The sequence below is a fragment of the Drosophila sechellia genome, unplaced genomic scaffold (genome assembly GCF_004382195.2).
Source record: "Drosophila sechellia strain sech25 unplaced genomic scaffold, ASM438219v1 U_340, whole genome shotgun sequence".
NCBI classification, from domain to species: domain Eukaryota; kingdom Metazoa; phylum Arthropoda; class Insecta; order Diptera; family Drosophilidae; genus Drosophila; species Drosophila sechellia.
The window spans coordinates 2,450-22,229 of record NW_022611288.1 but is presented as its reverse complement, the minus strand read 5'-3'; the positions used below and the strand labels follow the sequence as shown (position 1 = coordinate 22,229).

Here is a 19,780-nt window from a genome sequence, read left to right as displayed (position 1 = left end):
ACTTAATAATATCAGACGGGATTTATAATTCCCAAAACAATACTGCTAATTTTGTTATCACAAACTATAGCGAGATGGATCAGTTATTATACCTCGAGAGCGCGATAAAAAGCATGCCATACTCCACAGCCAACAATGTTGAACTTTTTAGTATCACTTCAGACACCCCACAGCCCAAAACTCCGCAACGTCTTTACAAGCCCTTGACGTCGATCACCTCTCCTCTGAAGAGAAACAAGGCCTACTTTCACTTTGCAAAAGTTATCTAGATATCTTCTACAATGAAGACAAATCATTGACCTTCACCAACAAGATTACACACACGATTAAAACCACGGACGACACCCCCCTTCATACAAAATCTTATAGGTATCCTTACATCCATAAGGAGGAAGTCAAAATACAAATAGAGGCAATGTTAAATCAGGACATCATCAAATCCAGTTATTCCCCGTGGAGCGCCCCCGTCTGGGTTGTCCCAAAGAAAATCACTCCTACGGGAGAGCAAAAATGGCGTCTAGTTATCGACTATAGAAAACTCAACGAGAAGACTATATCCGATATATATCCAATACCTAACATCGCGGACATCTTAGACAGATTGGGCAAAGCTAAATACTTCTCCACACTTGATCTGGCAAGTGGATTCCATCAGATAGAAATGAATCCCGACGACACACCCAAAACTGCATTTACAGTAGAGGGGGGTCACTACGAGTTCATTAGAATGCCGTTTGGCCTCAAAAATGCCCCAGCCACCTTCCAAAGGGTGATGGACAATATTTTTGGAGACCTTATCGGAACTATTTGCCTAGTTTACCTAGACGATATAATAATTTTCTCAACTTCCTTACAAGAACACCTCATACACTTGAAAACAATTTTTGAAAGACTCAGATCTGCCAACTTTAAAGTACAACTCACCAAATCCGACTTCCTCAGGCAGGAGTCAGAATTCCTTGGCCACATTGTTTCACAAGAAGGTGTTAAGCCAAATCCCAATAAGATCGAAGCCATTAAAAACTTTCCATGTCCCCACAGTAAAAAGTCAATTAAGTCTTTCCTAGGTTTGTTGGGTTACTACAGGAAACTCATCAGAGATTTTGCAAGACTTACCAAACCCATGACAAAAAAATTAAAGGGTAACAAAAAATCGATCATAATAGATGACGAATTCTAAAAGGCCTTTGAATATTGCAAAACCTTACTTTCTAACGACCCAATCCTCCAATACCCGGACTTTACAAAACCTTTTACACTAACCACGGACGCAAGTAATTTCGCAATAGGAGCTGTCCTATCCCAAGGTCCGGTGCATAGCGATAAGCCCGTATGATTTGCTAGTAAAACCTTGTCAACTGCGGAAACAAATTATTCCACAATTGAGAAGGAAATGCTGGCCATTATATGGGCGGTCCAATACTTCAGACCCTACCTATTTGGCAAAAGATTCACCATAGTCACCGATCACAAACCATTAACTTGGTTAATGAATTTCAAACAACCAAATTATAAACTAGTTAGGTGGAGACTCCAGCTTCAGGAGTACGTTTTCGAAGTCGTCTACAAGAAAGGTTCTCAAAATGTAATCGCTGATGCTCTCAGTAGACCAGAGGCCTCTGTCAACCATAACGAAGCCCTATCGATTCCTCAAAATATTTGCCCCATTTCAGAGAAACCCCTTAATGATTTTAATATTCAGCTCCTGTTCAAAATAACCCCAAATACAAATTACGCCACACTGACCCCGTTTAAACACAAACTTAGGAGGGAATTCTGCATTCTTAGGCAGTCGTTAAAACCGAACAAGACTTGCGCGGTATTTGCCCCCGACCACATTTTTCAAATGGTGGAACAAGCCTACCAAACCTACTTCTCAGCCCACAGTAAATTTAAGCTTATTAGATGTTTAATCTTCCTCCCCGAAATAACTGATAGTACGGAGATCGAAAAATTTATAACCGACTATCACTGTAATAGTAACCATCGAGGAATCGATTAAACATATTTACACATAAAACGACAACAGTTCTTCCCACATATGAAAGAGAGAATAACTCAGTTAATTAAGAAATGCGAAACATGTTTAAAATTAAAATATGACAGACAACCTCAAAAGATCACCTACCAAATACCCGAACTACCTTCAAAACCGTTGGACATCTTACACATATATATTTATACCATTAATAAAAATTATAATCTTACTATTATCGATAAATTTTCTAATTTGCGGCTGCCTACCCTATAGCTAATAGCAATTGTATTAACGTAGTTAAAGCCTTAAAACATTTCATTTCTCAATTTGGTATTCCCAAAAAGCTGATCTATGATCAGGGAGCAGAATTCGCTAGCGATATGTTCAACAAGTTCTGTACTCAATTTAACATTGACCTGCACGTTGCGTCCTTTCAACAATCCTCTAGTAACTCTCCCGTTGAACGGCTTCACTCGACATTAACTGAGATTTCCAAAATAATACTTGACGCCAGAAAACAACAGAAACTAAGTAGCGAACATGACGAGATAATGTCCGAAACCTTAATGACATATAATAACGCTATTCATTCTGCGACTAAACATACCCCCTTTGAACTATTTAACGGACGTACTCATATATTCAACCAAGCAATCCAGTTCAATAATGAACACGACTACTTAACGAAATTAAATGAATTTCGCGAGAAGTTGTACCCCCTCATTACGGACAAACTTTCAAATGACGTAGTTAGGAGAACCCTAAAATTAAATGAAACCCGAACAGACCCTGTAGACCTACAACCAGACACTTTAGTCCTTAGAAAGGAAAACAGACGTAATAAGATTACACCCAGGTTTTCGATTCACAAAGTCAAACACGACAAAGGTCGTATATTGATAACTACTAGGAATCAAAAACTACACAAATCAAAAATTCGAAAAACAGTGTTGAAAAAGGACAAAAGCAACAACGTACCTAGCACTGATAATAACTGATCCCACTACCTCTTAACTTTCCATTTCAGGTTCACCCTTGTGCCAACTCAGGCTATCCATGTCCATTATTTAAATGATAAAACCCCTATAGCCAGGATAGAACTAGGGAAGGCCTTACTAATTGAGAGGTACAAAATAATTAGTCATGTAATTAACTTACAAGACTACAGCAAATGTATGGAACAATTTCATCTGACCATTAATAAATTTAACCCCGACTCCACTTTGACGGACTCCGTCACAATTTTAAAAGCCAAATTAACCCAAGCCCAAGTAAAGCTCAAAGCCCTTACACCATCATATAGATGGTGGTTTGGTTAACGGATTGGGTAGTCTAGTAAAGGTTGTTACCGGCAATATGGATGCCAACGACGATAAAGAAATATAGTACATGAAGAACTTGACAATATAAAGAAAAATTCCGGAGTCATTAATGACAATCTCCAAAAACAAGTAATGTTTAACAACGAAATACTTATCCGGTTTGAAAATATCACGGACCATATAAATAATGAGCAAATTTTGATAAGCAAATTCTTTGATACCTCACAAAACAAAATCTACAAACACTTAAACTTACAAGATACCCTTCTGGAAGAAATACAATATTTAAATAGGATTAATTATAACATAGAATTATTCATTAACCACTTAAATGACTTAACAGAAAGTACCTGTTGGGTCATGCTGCCGCCAAAACTGTGCAGTAGACTAATTTCATACTTGTTAATATTTAAGCCAAATTAGCAGTAGCATGCCCATAGTGCAAACCGCTGCTCTCGCGCGCATTTATCTGTACGGCGCTCATTGCTTTGTTGTTGTTAGCTACCTACGCTAAGCTTGGGCGCTGCATTTCGGCTGCCTGCCTGCCAATTGCCTTTTCGTCGCGCTTCGGAAAAGACCAAACTTACTTACTTATTGTCGCTATCGTAAATTATCGCTATTTCGCAAAATAAAAACTGTCGTAATAAAAAACAAACTTTCTTCGGTTTTTTATTATTCGCAACAGCTATTGAAAAAGCACAATAGCTAAACATTTGGTGACCCCGACGTGATCGTGTTAATTTGCATGCAGTAATTAATGCACTTATCCCGGTTATAAATAAATATAAATACATTAAATCGCAATCGGTTGGACAAGTGAGTGGTGATTTCGGTGATAGTGGCTGTGTTTAAGCGAGCTAGCATTGCATATATAAATACATTGCCACATATATCGTTACGTGCATTGACCCCGCTTGCATTTTCGGTATCTATTTTGTGCTCATCTTCCCGCTGGACCGAATCAAAGGCGATTTGTTGCTATGCCCGCTGAAGGTGAAAAAAACAGGGTGACCTTTTTAAAGCGCAAAGTCAATGCGCTGTTCAGCAGGTTGCAGAGGCTACAAACGTCGCTGTCTAATGAGACGCTTAGCGGATACGACGAACCCACTCTTACGGTGAGGCTGGAGCAGATTGATGAGCTGCAAAGTGCCTTCAATGTTCTGCATACAGAACTGGAGGAATTGGACTTCGACGAAATTGGCAGTGAAATGAGAGAGTCTTTCGATGAATTCATCGTTGAATTCAAGGCTAGTGTGCGCGCGAAAATAGCCAAACGCAATGTGCATTTCGCGCCGCACTCAACGCTTGCGGAAGGTATTGTGCCCCACCAGTGTAGTGGTCCTCAAACGCAGCCGCGGCCGAGGCCGATGCCGTTGCCGCCTGTCCAGCTGCCGACGTTTGGCGGAGGCTACGCAAACTGGGCGGATTTTTACTCCGTGTTCACGAGCATAATCGACAGCCATCCGGACCTCTCCAACATTGAGAAATTTCAACATCTGCGGTCATGTTTGAGGGATTCAGCGCTGGAAACTATCCGATCATTGGAGATTTCAAACAGCAATTACGAAGCGGCTTTAGAGTTGCTTCAAAAAAGGTTTGATAACCGGCGTCTCGTTTTTCAGGCGCACATCACCGAGATTCTGGGCTTAAAGGTAGTACGGAATGGGTCAGTGGCATCGCTTCGGGAATTGTCGGACAAGTTTAACGCTCACATTCGTGCGTTGAAGGGTTTGGGCACCACTGAGCAAATCGCTGGCTGCATCATAGTGCAAGTGCTGCTGCAAAAGCTGGATGCGGCGAGCCAAGCTAAGTGGGAGGAGCGCCTGGAGGATCCGGTCTTTGCCAACCTTATTCCGTCGTGGGAATCGTGCATTCCTGGAGCACCGATGTAGAACTTTGGAGGCCGTGGATTGCGCCATGGCAACCTATGCGCCAGGCGTTCAGGTGGGCAGAGATCGTTCGACACTAGTTGCTACCACCCAAATTTCTCTTGGTTGCATGCTTTGCCATAGTGCCATATATTATTGCCCCCAATTTAGAGACTTAGCGCCAGTAGATCGGCTGCGCGAGGCAAAGAGACTAGTACTAGCACAGCTACGGCAATGCAGCTCGAGCCGCTGCCGCACCTGTGGAATCAGGCATCATACGCTGCTCCATCTAGATGGTCGGCCTTCCTCGCAGCCACGTGTTCTGGTGTCTTCAAGCTCCCACATTGAGCCTTCTGCCCCGCTTTCGAATTCTTCTACTCTAATTGCCCAGGATCTCGGTAGTGACCTTGTGCTGCTAGCCACTGCAACCGTTCTAGTGCAGAATCGATCGGGACTGTTCGTTCCCTGCAGGGCCTTGTTAGATTCTGGCTCTCGACTGCACTTGGTCACCTCTCGGTTTGCAAATCAACTGCAACTTAAGAGGTCGAGGTCGTCCGGCTTCGTCACTGGAATCGGGGATTCCAATTTCGCGACTGATGGATTCTCGGTAGGAATTTCGATTCGGTCTGTCATTTCGGATTTCTCAACGAGCATAACAGCAGTCATCGCTCCCAATATCACGGATCGCCAGCCAAGTTCTAATGTGGACATTGGGGACTGGAAGATTCCAGAAAACCTGCAGCTCGCCGACCCGGAATTTCATAAAGCTCAGCGTGTTGACATGTTAATAGGAGCTAGCCTGTTTTATGAGCTGCTGTCCGTTTTTTTTTTTTTTTTTACTTTGCTTTTTATTTATTGAATCTTCTTGTATAAGAAAATGTTAAAAATCTTAACTATAACAAGTATTTTTTGAACAGTTGTATTATTTTTCCAACTGTTCTATGATTAAACGGCCCTAATAATTTATTCGCTGGGTTGGTAGGTCCTTTCGCCGGAGACGGGAACGGCTGCTGAGCTGGATTAGACCTCGCGCTAGGTGGTTGTGTTGCGTGTAAAGCTTGCTATGTTATTTTTCCTTAAGTTCCGTGATAGCGTTGGTAACTGATGGGATATTTAAGTCTCTTTGGATGTTTTCACTCCGAACGTACCACGGTGCCCCAGTGATAGTTCTCAGAATCTTTGATTGTGCTCGCTGTATGATGTCAATATTGCTGTTGCTGGCATTGCCCCATAACTGTGAGCCATAGGTCCAGATAGGTTTCAATATAGAATTGTAGAGCAAGACCTTGTGATCTAGGCTGAGCGGAGAATCAGAGTTGATGAGCCAGTGTAAGTTGTTGGCTTTGAGTTTAAGTTGGGTTTTTTTGGCTTCAATGTGCCTGCGCCATGTGAGTCTTCTGTCAAGGTGTACTCCTAGGTACGCTACCTCATCTGCTTTCGGGAGTGGTATGTTGTTCAACAAGAGCGGAGGACAGTCTTGTCTGTTTAGCGTAAACGTCACGTGCTTGCATTTTTGCTCGTTTACTTTTATTCGCCAGTCAGAGAGCCACTTCTCAATGTCGATGAGGTACAGTGCCAACTGTGCTGTAGCTTGGATAGGGGACCTTGAACGGCTAAGGATAGCTGTATCGTCGACAAATGTGGATACCGTTAAGCGACTATTTGTAGGGATGTCGGCTGTATAGATGAGGTATAAGGTTGGCCCAAGAACGCTGCCTTGGGGGACTCCAGCCTCAATTGTATGATCAGTGGAAGTGGCAGTGTTGCACCGCACTGCAAACTTTCTGTCATAGAGGTAAGACTTTAGAAGTTTGTGTGTGCTTTCGGGTAGGGATGTTTTAATTTTAAACATTAGGCCGTCGAGCCAGACTCTGTCGAATGCTTGGGATACGTCTAAAAATACTGCTGTACAGTATTCGCGATATTCAAATGCAGTTCTTATTTCCGTTGTAATACGATTCACCTGTTCAATGGTTCCATGGCTTTCGCGAAATCCAAATTGGTGGGCTGGGATTATATTGTGGTATATCAGATGTTGATTAAGTCGGATCAGCAGGCATTTTTCGAATAGTTTCGAAATACATGAGAGTAGACTTATTGGTCTGTAAGATGAAGCGACTGTGTGGTTCTTACCAGGCTTTGGAATCATTATGATAATCGACCTCTTCCATCGTTGTGGATAGTAACCAAGTTTGGTGATGGCATTAAAGAGCTTGGTTATGTAGCGAACTGCAGAATGTGGCAGCTGGATGATCATTTCCGGTGTTATAAGGTCGCAGCCGGTGGATTTTCTCGGGCTGAGATTGTCTTTCATTATTTTAGTTACTTCTTTAGGACGAAACACAATTGGGGTGTGTTGCTGGTGGCGGTTTACGGGATAGGACGGTAGCGCGAATGTGCTAGTAGCCTGGTTTGGCGTGAACACATTTTGTAGGTGAGCGGCAAATGTGGTGGCTCTGTCTTCATCACTACGGGCCCAGCCAGTATACGGCCGCTAGTGTAAGGAGAGTGTTGTCATCCAGCTGATATGCTTCGATATGCTTCTCATGTAGGAATTGAACTAGCTCAAGTTTGCGCTGTGAAACGCCATTGGCGTTTCACGTAGCTATGCGTAAGGTAGCCATTATTTATTTGATTGTTGGGCTACAAGCATTTGTATCAAAAGGTTTTGATTACGCATCATGTCTTGAATGGTGGTCTTCATAAATGTCATAAATTCCATCATGCTCTGTTGTAAGGCTTGCATCATAGCTTCAGTTTTTGTTTCCTGCTGCGCAGCTGGGTTATAGTTTTGTTGTGTGTCTAATTTTGTGTGCACTTCATGTGGAGTTCGGGAATTTTGGGTTGGAGGCGTCATACCTGATTTTAAAACGTTTGCAAATGTTGTCTTGTTAGTGTTGGATGTAGGCCAGGGAGCGAAACTTGCTGCTTTCGAGAAAATTACTTCAGGATTTGCCTCTGATGGTATCAGCGTAGCTGTTCCTTGGTGTGCCCGCGCCGTGTTCATTCTTTTGTGAAGACGGATTTTCAGCTCTTTGTAGATTGGACAGCCTCTGTAGTTTGCTGTGTGATTGCCCCCACAGTTATTGCATTTTTTCTCGCATGCATTTTTTTTGTTAGTTTGACACTGTTTGGAGTCGTGGAGATCTCCACAGACTACGCACACCGGGCGAAGTGTACAATACGACCTCGTGTGGCCATACTCTTGGAGCGTTACGTTTGTGCGGCTCTTCTACCGTGATCGTACGGTGCAGAAGGAGCTGGAGTTTGTAAATTGGGTGAACCTCGTCTTGAAGAGTGGTTGGGGCTGCCTGTTTCTGTTTTTGATATTGAACACGCTTTTGGCGTAAAATCCCTTTTCCTTTAGCGCCTCAGTTATCTCTTCGGGCGTAAAATCAGACTCAATGCCCTTCAGGACTACTTGCAGGCCCTTGCTGCTTTTAAGCTGGTAAGTGTAGAAGCCTATTCTTTGTGCGGTAAAATAGTTTGTGACTTTTCTGTAGTTGTCCTCCGTTTTCGTCTGAAGTTTGATTTCATTGATAGTACCTCTTACGAGGGGAATTATATGAAAGCTATCTTTTCCAATAAGGCCAATCAAAGTATTTACAAAACCGCTTGTGCTCTTCTCGCGGATGTATATTGGCGGAGGTTTTGTTTTCTTCGGTTCGATATCAACGGATCCCAGCGGCACGTCCTCAGCGGTATCTACCAGCAAGGCAAATCTGTTGGTATTTGCAGGGGCTACATTTTTGATCAAGGTAGAGTTGTCGCGTGTATTTTTCGGCTTGTTTTCCAAATCTGAATTTTCCGGGCTGAGCTTTCGCTGTATTGTAATGTAGCGATCCATTCCAGTCTGCCAGGTCGACCCAGCTTTTTTGTTTACGTTTTCGTTTTGTTTTGCTGGTAGTGCAGCAGTACCGTTTATTGCTTGCGGTTTTGCTTTCGCTGACTCAGTCAGAGCGTGAGCGGGTGCAGCCGATGACGAGGTAGAGCGGGCTGTCGGTCTATCTCCAGCTGTTGTTGTTGGAGGTAGCGGGGCTTCTGTCGGAGCTAAGAGAGCGGGAGAGCAGGAGCGCGCTCTTTCTTGATTTGTTGGTAGAAGAAGGTTACTTTGGCTATGGGTTATTGACCGCTCGATGTCTGCGTTTGGGGTTATCTGTGAGACGTAGGAGAAGTACGCGTTGTTGCGTTGAATTGAGAGCCGGCGTTCGTCTTGCTCGCGCTGTCGCTGAGCGCGAGTGTCGTTCTGACTCATAGTTTTATAATTTAAGATAACAAATCACTAGATATTTAAGCGATCTTGCATCGCATAGAGCGTCTCTTTCGCTTTCGGATTTTTTTTTTTTTTTTTTTTTTTATTTAGTTTACTTTATTTGGCGTTCACTTCACTCAAAACAACCGATTTTGTGCGGAGCTCGATAAAAAACGTCTTCACACTTCGGCGGTCACGCTTATACGATAAAGTTACTGTCAACAGATAAAGTTGTTGCCAGGACTGCCCCTGCTTCAAAAACTCGTCTGGGCTGGGTTGTGTCTGGAGGCTGCGCGAGTTACGGGTGCCTCCGTTGGATCGGGGGTCCTCCTTTCTCTACTCTTAGTTAGTTGCTGCCCAGGCTGATGTGATGGGAGTCAATAATGACTTTATTGTGTACTTATGATATATGTAGGTTATATATATTTGCCACTTTAAATAAATCAACTGCTCGGTTTGGTGTCAAGATCAAGAATGATGAAAGCTTTATTCTTAATGTATACGCACGGGCAAGCAGCAGTGCTTTTGATCCCGTTAGTTCTAGATAACGAGTCTAGACGAGGACGTCGCGATTACGCAGTGTGTATGTGTGTGTGTAGGTTCATGTTAATTTCAACGTCGAGAGCGTCGCCACCACGCAGTATGTGTGAATATGTGTGTGTGTGTGTGTTCATGCCGATTTCATCATCGGGTGCAACAGAGTTTCAGGTAGCGGGGGACGAGGCTATGCTGGCATGGTAGCTCGTGATCAATATATATATATACAGCGTTGGCACTTTGCTGATGTCGCCTACCGGGCGGGCTTCATAGGCGGAGGTGGTTGTTGAGGGGGGTTAATGCTGGGCATGGTAACTCCTCCCCCCCTAGTGTGGAGAGATGGCCATAACGAAGGGATAGCCGACTCGACAACGTGAGGTGTGTGGGTGGGTTGCTGGGTAAAAATCGTTTTCTGCCTTTTACAGGTTCGGAGACAGATCACAAGTATTAGTACTATGCTCAATGCAAGGTACGTAGCGGTAAAGTATTGTTGAGTTATGTAGTCCATTTTCCCGGTTGTTGCCAATGCCTCCAGGTGCAGTTTTTCGAGTCCATGTTGTTGCTGTTGGTGGATTGTTCTACTTGTTCCCTAATTTGAGGAAGGCTGCCTCCACTTCTAAGTCCAAGTCTTCTTTTACTTTGGGTATTAAACGGAATTCTCTTTGGCATGTAGGTGTTTTTGATTTGTGTAGTCTGTGTGTTGTACTTAAAAATATGGTATATGTGTTATTGTGCTTATATACTTTTGTATACGTGTACCTATATGTTGTGTATATGTTTAGTGTAATAATGTTTTAGCTTAAATAATAAGGTGTAATTAAGTAATTGTAATCTTATATATAGATAATCTTAAAATGTAGTGTGTATTTATAATATGAATCCGTTTGTTTCTTTCTAAGTAAGTGTTGGCTCCAATGTTTGACTGTAATATATTATGTACATTAGTAAGTATAAAAAATTTATATTCAGTTTGTATAAGTAAATGAACACATGGCAGTAACACAATCCGAAGTAGTAAGTTGAGTGTATTTGTAATTTGACAAATGTTTCTCAATTGGGAACATTCGCGAACAAGTATATGGCTTTTAAGGAAAGGTTCAACCTGACACACATAGTGATTTTATTACTGATTTATTGTTTAATTTCTTTCAATGTTGTGGTCCCGGTGCCTTTTCAGCGATTGATGTACACATATTCGGCCACAACATTGAACTAGATTTATTTGTTTTGCTTATTTATGTATGGTCCCGGTGTCTCATCAGCGATTGATGTACACATATTTGGCCATAGCACTGAATGATGTTAACTTTTTATGTATGTCATAAGTGATCCCGGTGCCCTTTCAGCGATTGATGTGCACATATTCGGTCACTTTGAATGTAAAGACATTTTTTTTTATGTGTGATCCCGGTGCCCTTTCAGCGATTGATGTGCACATATTCGGTCACAATAGTTTGTAATTATACTGTATGTCACTGTTGAACTTGTTTGTGTGAAGCTTTTTCCTTTTCTTCTCTTTTTTTGAGAACCATATATTTACACTTGGCTCCTCAAACTTGTGTTTTTTTTTTTTTCTGCCACTTGTTCACTTACTTACCCGTTTACAGAAGTGGAACGAAGAACGTGAAAGGCGTTGTTAATCCTTTTAGTTCTAGTCCGGCTGCGCCAGTTACGGGTGCCTCCGTTGGATCGGGGGTCCTCCTTTCTCTACTCTTAGTTAGTTGCTGCCCAGGCTGATGTGATGGGAGTCAATAATGACTTTATTGTGTACTTATGATATATGTAGGTTATATATATTTGCCACTTTAAATAAATCAACTGCTCGGTTTGGTGTCAAGATCAAGAATGATGAAAGCTTTATTCTTAATGTATACGCACGGGCAAGCAGCAGTGCTTTTGATCCCGTTAGTTCTAGATAGCGAGTCTAGACGAGGACGTCGCGATTACGCAGTGTGTATGTGTGTGTGTAGGTTCATGTTAATTTCAACGTCGAGAGCGTCGCCACCACGCAGTATGTGTGAATATGTGTGTGTGTGTGTGTTCATGCCGATTTCATCATCGGGTGCAACAGAGTTTCAGGTAGCGGGGGACGAGGCTATGCTGGCATGGTAGCTCGTGATCAATATATATATATACAGCGTTGGCACTTTGCTGATGTCGCCTACCGGGCGGGCTTCATAGGCGGAGGTGGTTGTTGAGGGGGGTTAATGCTGGGCATGGTAACTCGCGCGAGTTACCGACCCATCGGTACAATACACCACCCCTCCTTCTAAACCACCACGCCTTCACAAGTGAAGACATCGAACCGGGAAGCGTTGCGATACAAAGTCGCAACATAAACATCAACGACGAGTCAGCCGCCGACATCCGCCAAAAAGCTGACACCGCATTCCCTTCACACAGACAACGCAGCGCATACAATCCCATATACATACTTGTTAACATACTTTCTGCTGCATCAGATTCTTTATTTCTAAGAACTCCAACATTGTAATACACATATACATATTCACTGTTAGCTTATTTAAGACCAAAAATAAAGACGACCAGCAGTCGAGTTTTAGCAGCAAACACTTGTAGACGTATCCAATATTGAATCCGATCGAATTCCCTGACAGCCGTAGCTACTTCCAAGACCGGCTCCTCTCTTCTCTGCATCTGAACAACCTACGAAGCTCTCCGAAGATCACTGTAGCTACCTCCTGGTCCAGCTCCTCTCTTTCCTGCATTTAAATACCCCGCGAAGCTCCCCGGAGGTAACTGGCGCAGCCGGAAACTGGAATGGAAAATATTCTATTAAACCTTCTATTAGTTCTACTGTAAGTAGTTGTTGAAAAAGAGTGAGAATGAAGTGCAGTAATGTCTAAAAGTGAATACAACAAAAGTCCTACTACAATACATAAACCGCCTTAATTAACATACAAAACACCCATATATAATTTAAAAAAAAAAAAAAAAAAAAATATATATATATATATAAATAATTAAATAAAAAAAAAAAAAGAAAAAAATGCCGTAATCGCGAAAAATGATATGGAATGTACTTGTGTGAAATCAATCGCTGATAATCACTGCCGAAACTTAATAAGGCCAAGTACCACATCACTACTTTCATGTGTAAATATATATGCAAAACAATTAAAACAATTCACACACACAAATATTTCAAATGCAATAAGGAAAAAAAGAAGATGTAGTGTACCTACGTGGCATCAATCGCTGATAAACCACTGCCGAAACATTAAAGGCCCGGTACTACACCACAAAATACTTATATATACATCGAAAATATACACAACAAAACCATATATACAAATGTGTAAGAGTGACGTGTAATGTACTTGTGTGAAATCAATCGCTGATAATCACCGCCGAAGCTTAGTAAGGCCAAGTACCACATCAGTACTCTCATGTGCACATATATATATGCAAATACGAATTTATATGAACGGTGAAGTGTATGTTTTCTAAGACTGGGCACAGAACCACAAAATCACATATAAACTGCACACCTTAATAAAAAGAAAAATCTTTGAAACATGCACCCATATTCTCACTCTTTCAACACAAATGAAGTATTCAAATATTACATACATACACTAATACCACTATATTACAGAAATTAACGCACAAAAAAAACACACACCATTCAACAATAAACAAATAATTAAGAACCACTAAGTACATTATAAATTGTATACTCCCTTTCTCTCTTAAATGTCAAAGAAATTAACACAAACTATAAAACAAACAACTCGTTCCGTATTAGGATCACACACACTTCCAAAAAGAGTCACACGTTCAGTTACTAAAACAAACACCCTCCCCGTAATTAGAGAAAATACCCTCTCACCGCCCCTTCAACCTATAAATATGGATTCAGGCAACGCCTCCGTAGGTAATTCCGCCCCCTTAACACCTACCGTCAGTGGCTTTAGCAGTATTGCTACGGCAGTTAGTGCCACCGTTATTTTAGCCTTCGTTAAAGAACTTCCGACTTTCGATGGTACTCCAAGCCAACTCGACAAATATATAACTAGCGTTGAAGAAATAATCATGCTCATTAGGGTACCGACCAAACACCGTACGGGCTTCTAACACTTAGGGCAATTAGGAACAAAATAGTTGGAAGAGCAGATGAAGCCCTAAACCTAGCTAACACCAAACTTATATGGGACGATATTAAAAGCAACCTACTACGTTTATATTCTAGCAAGAAAAGCGAAGCTACCCTCCTAGGCGAGCTCCAATCTCTCCCGGACAAACTAACCCTAGGGCAATTGTTCTTCGGCTTATCGAGGATTAGGAGCCAACTTATATCCACTACTTCCAATAGTGGACAGTCGGCCACAATCATCGAAGCCAAGAAACACTATATGACGAAGTCTGTCTAAATGCCTTCATTTCAAGAATCAGAGAACCACTTAAAACAGTCATCAGATTGAAAGACCCCAAGACTATCGAAAAAGCTTACGAGCTATGTCAAAGAGAAAGAGCTCGTTACCAGAACAGAAACCCATACCCCCCAACACCAAACAATACCGAACGACGAACTAACAATTACAATAACAATAACAGCAACAATCACAGAGACACAACAACCGCAACAACCGTAACTCATCTTACTCCCAAAACCACTCATACCATTATTCAAACCCCAACTCCCAATATCGTCAATCAAACAATGGCAACAGAAATAGTAACCCGTTTAAAGACAATAAAACACCAAATTATGGCTACACAACATAGAAGAAGAAAAACTCACCCAACACTGCCCTACCGACCTAAATTTTCAGGCACCCGCCTCAGGAACCCGACAGGATACATAAATCCCACCACACATGCAACATCCCTTCCATACATAACTCTAAACCTACAACAAAAATTCCCCTTGTCATTTCTTATCGATACAGGATTAATAACTCCTTCATTGACCCAGAATCTGCAAACCAACTAGAGTGCACAACTCTACCAACATCCACTTCAATTACAACAGCATTAAATAGTTTCAAGATTGAGGAAAAAGCAATATTCCCAATGCCACCCGAGTTCAAAACCGAAGGTCAAATTACCCTACTTAAATTCAAATTTCACTGTCATTTTAACGGCCTCATAGGAATGGACCTATTATCACACCTAGAAGCAAAAATAGACCTAGTAAACTTACAACTAGTAACCTCAAAGTCTACACTCCCAATATTCTTGTACACTAACCAGGCTTTTTAACATCCCCTACAGTAAAGTTATCTTACCACTACCGGTAAAGACTAATCATGGCGAATTCTATTGTTGCGCTACACAGCTGAATAATGAGTTAACCTTGTCAGAAGGACTATATAAAGCAAACAATAATATTGCCAATGTCGAAATCTCTAACAAATCCAACTCAGATAAACTACTATACCTAGAATACCCCCAGAAACCATCGCCTAATAACGATACCCTCCAAGCCCCATTACAAATCCCAACAGAACATCTCAATCCAGAAGAAAAAGCAGCTTTAATAACCCTATGTAAACAATTTCGCGACATATTCTACAACCCAGAAACACCATTAACTTTCACCAACAAAATCACACACTCCATCCCCACCATAGACAACACTCCTATTCACGCAAAATCCTACAGATACCCTTTTGTCCATAAAACAGAAGTCAAAAAACAAATCGATTCCATGTTAGATCAACAAATTATTAGATCTAGCCACTCCCTTGGAGCGCCCCGGTATGGGTGGTCCCAAAAAAACTAGACGGTACAGGGAATAGGAAATGACGACTTGTAATAGACTACCGGAAACTCAACGACAAAACCATTTCGGACAGATACTCCATCCCAAACATAAACGACATATTAGATAGCATAGGCAAAGCAAAATATTTTTCAACGCTCGACCTAACTAGCGGTTTCCATCAAATTGAGATGGAACCAAAAGATATCGCCAAACAGCTTTTACAGTCGAAGGGGGCCATTACGAATTCATACGGATGCCCTTCGGCTTAAAAAACGCACCGGCTACCTTTCAACGGGTTATGGACAGCGTCCTCGGCGACTTAACGGCACCATTTGCTTAGTCTATCTCGACGATATTATAATTTGCTCGCCTTCCTTACAAAAAAACCTATTGGACAAAAAAATGGTATTCGGAAAACTTAGAGCGGCAAACTTTAAACTACAACCCTCGAAATCAGAATTCCTGAGGAAAGAGATAGAATTCCTAGGCCACATAGTCACACAAGACGGAATAAAACCAAACCCGAACAAGATAAGTGCGATCAAAAAATTTCCTTGCCCCACCAACAGGAAAGCTATCAAATCTTTTCTCGGTTACTGGGGTATTATAGGAAGTTTATAAGAGACTTCGCTCGAATAACGAAACCCATGACTAAACAGCTGAAGGGAAAAGACAAGTTACTACAGATAAAGATTTTGTAGACGCATTCGAACAGTGCAAAACTATTCTTTCCAATGACCCGATACTCATACACCCAGACTTCAAAAAACCATTCATTCTTACCACGGATGCTAGTAACTTCGCGTTAGGAGCCGTACTATCCCAAGGCTCCTCACAGAACGATAGACCTGTATTCTTTGCCAGCAGGCCCTCTCTGACACCGAAGTCAACTATTCAACCGTAAAAAAGAAATGTTGGCAATAATATGGGCAGAAAAATACTTCAGACCATATATTTATGGCGTAAAATTTACTATTGTTACAGATCACAAGCCACTAATATGGCTTATGAATTTCAAAGAACCCAATTCGAAAATAATTCGTTGGAGACTCCAACTCATGGAATACAATTTCGAAATAATCCACAAGAAAGGTTCACAAAATGTAATCGCAGACGCCCTAAGTAGAGCAGACCCAAATTTAAACCACAGCGAAACACTGACTGTTAAGCCTTGTCCCACAGCCGAAAAACCTATTAACGAATTTAACACGCAACTCATACTAGAAATAGATACAAATACGTCTTGCCAAACTACAACACCATTCAAACAAAAGCTTAGAAAAAAATATTCACAGCCCTCTTTCGATTTCGATAATATTGCTAAAATCTTGAAAGGAACCCTAAAACCTAACAGGATTTGCGCATTCTTGGCAGACGATAATAATTCCGCTTTAATCGAAAAAGCATTCTTAACGTACTTTGCACACAAAAAACACTTTAAAATTATCAGATGCAAATCACTTCTCCACGAAATTGTAGGAAACCCCGAACAAAACAAATTCATTCACGAATATCACACTAATAACAATCAAAGAGGCATCGATGAAACATTCCTTCACCTCAAACGAGAAACCTACTTCCCCAATATGAAAAGCAAAATCTCTGTACTAATTAGGAATTGCGAACTGCTATCAACATTCTCTAAGATTTTTGAGAGAATACTCTTAGCCCGCCTGATGGAACTGCCGCAAGTAGTGAACCACATACCTCCACACCAATTTGGTTTCAGGAAGTCCCACGGCTGCCCTGAACAAATACATCGACTGGTAAACCAGGTGACGCATGGCTTCGAGCACAAACTCTACACGGTCGGTGTCTTTCTAGACGTGAAGCAAGCGTTTGACAAGGTGTGGCATGAGGGCCTTCTATACAGATGAACGCTCTCCTTCCTGCTCCCTACTATGCCATCCTGAGATCGTTCAATCTCTAATCGACGTTGCAGTGCGTGATGCTCGATCCAGCCTGGAAGAGATTCACGCAGGAGTTCCACAGGGAAGTGTTCTTGGCCCTTCCTATACACCCTGTACACTGCTGACATGCCATCTCCCGCAAACAACGCCGAAGTCCCCCCGGCTCAGCTGCTCCTGGCCACTTACGCCGATGACACTGTCATGCTGGCGTCTCATCCTTCACTGCAAACTGCCTCCAACGCAGTCCAGGAATGGCTGCACGCCAATCGAAAAATGGACTGCCAAATGGAATGTGGCCATTAACTCCTCAAAGTCAGCCTGTGTAACTTTTTCCCTGCGACCCGGAACCTGCACAGATCTGACCTTCGATGGAAGCCCTATCGCCAATGCTAGATCGCACTGCTACCTAGGAGTTCATCTAGATCGGAGACTGACCTGGAGGGCCCACATCACGTCGGTCAGATCTAAGTCACTGCGAAGCTAAAAAAGCTCGACTGGCTCTTCCACTCCAGCAAACTTCAAATGAGCTCTAAGGCTCTTTTATCAAAGCCATTCTCGCTCCAACGTGGAGTTATGCCATCCAGGTGTGGGGAACTGCTGCCAAATCCCAGCTTAATAGGCTCCATGTGGTCCAGTCGAGCGCTGCACGTCACGCATCTGGGCTCCCAGGTACGTGACGAACATGGTCATCGAAAGAGATCTGAAAGTTACCCTTCTTGGGGATCAGATTAATTTCCACAGCAGCCGTTATGCCGACAGGCTTATGGCCCACCCGAACCGACTAGCAACTATCCTAGCTGATCCATCTCCCTCCGAAGACTGAAGAGGTACACCCCAGCGATCTCCTTACCCGGAGGATAATATAACATATTTCATTTTAAGTAATTGATAACTAGACTAGATTTTTCTTTCTTTTGTACTTTATAATTAAGATACCAATTGGTCTCATTTATCTTTATCACACATTAGGTTTATGTACAGAGGAATTACTGAACGATTCCTTTTGAAACCTTGAATAAATAGAATTAGAAGTAAAAAAGGAATTGCGAAACCTGTCTAAAACTCAAATACGACAGACAACCACAAAACATTGTATTTGAAATCCCGATAACCCCAACAAACCCCTCGATATAATACACATAGACATCTACACCATTAACAATAATTTTAACCTGACAATCATAGACAAGTTCTCAAAATTCGCAGCTGTCTACCCCATTCCAAATAGAAACGGTATCAATTGCACCAAAGCAATCAAAAACTTTTTCAGTCAATTCGGACTACCCAAAAAACTAATACACGACCAAGGAGTAATTCTGCAACGACATATTCCGCAAGTTTTGCTCTCAATATAATATACTTCTCCATGTCACATCCTCCAGCAATCTTCAAGTAATTCTCCAGTAGAACGCTTACACTCCTCTTTGACAGAGATTTACAAAATAATACTAGACACACGAAAAAAACACAAACTACCTACAAACCACAAGAAATAATGTCAGAAACTGTAATAACCTATAATAACGCAATCCACTCCACCACTAAACACACCCCTTTTGAACTTTTTAATGTAGGACCCATTTATTTGACAAAATAATAATACCCAATAATGAGCATGACTATTTAAATAAACTAAATATGTTCCAAGATAAACTCTACTCCGAAATAAAGAAAAATTGTCCACAAACGCCCAACAAAGAACAGAAAAGCTAAACACAAGCAGAGTAGACACCAACAACATACAACCTAACAGCACAATTTCAGAAAAGAACACAGGAGAAATAAACAACACCACGGTTCTCCTTACACAGAACAGCAAAAGACAAAGAAAAACCTTAGTAACCACAAAAATCAAAAAATCCACAAATAAACAGTTAGGAAAACATTCAAACCTCCAAATGACCTTTCCACCTGCATTCCAGATCTTGCCATGGGGCATACCAATCTATCTTCATCCACAACTTCAATAGCACCAACCTCTAGCAAAAGTCCGCTGGGAAAACACTCGTGATAGGAAACTATAAGAAAATTAGCCACATAATCGATCTGTCCGAATACACCAACTTATTAAAAACTATACCACACCATCGATACCCTAAGACACTATGAAACACTCACCGACTCTATATCAATACTAAACGCTAAACTCGCCCAAACTCAAAGTAAAATAGACGCACTAACA

The 19,780-nt window shown here is 41.7% G+C and overlaps 1 long non-coding RNA gene across 1 annotated transcript; it reads right to left on the bottom strand.

Moving 5' to 3' along the window:
* Positions 1 to 10,206: 10,206 nt before the first annotated feature.
* LOC116803239 lies at positions 10,207 to 11,972 on the bottom strand. Its single transcript, XR_004363493.1, has 2 exons — positions 11,555 to 11,972; positions 10,207 to 10,879 (listed from the first exon to the last, which is right to left on the bottom strand). It is a non-coding gene; the product is annotated as an uncharacterized LOC116803239 (long non-coding RNA).
* Positions 11,973 to 19,780: the final 7,808 nt, after the last annotated feature.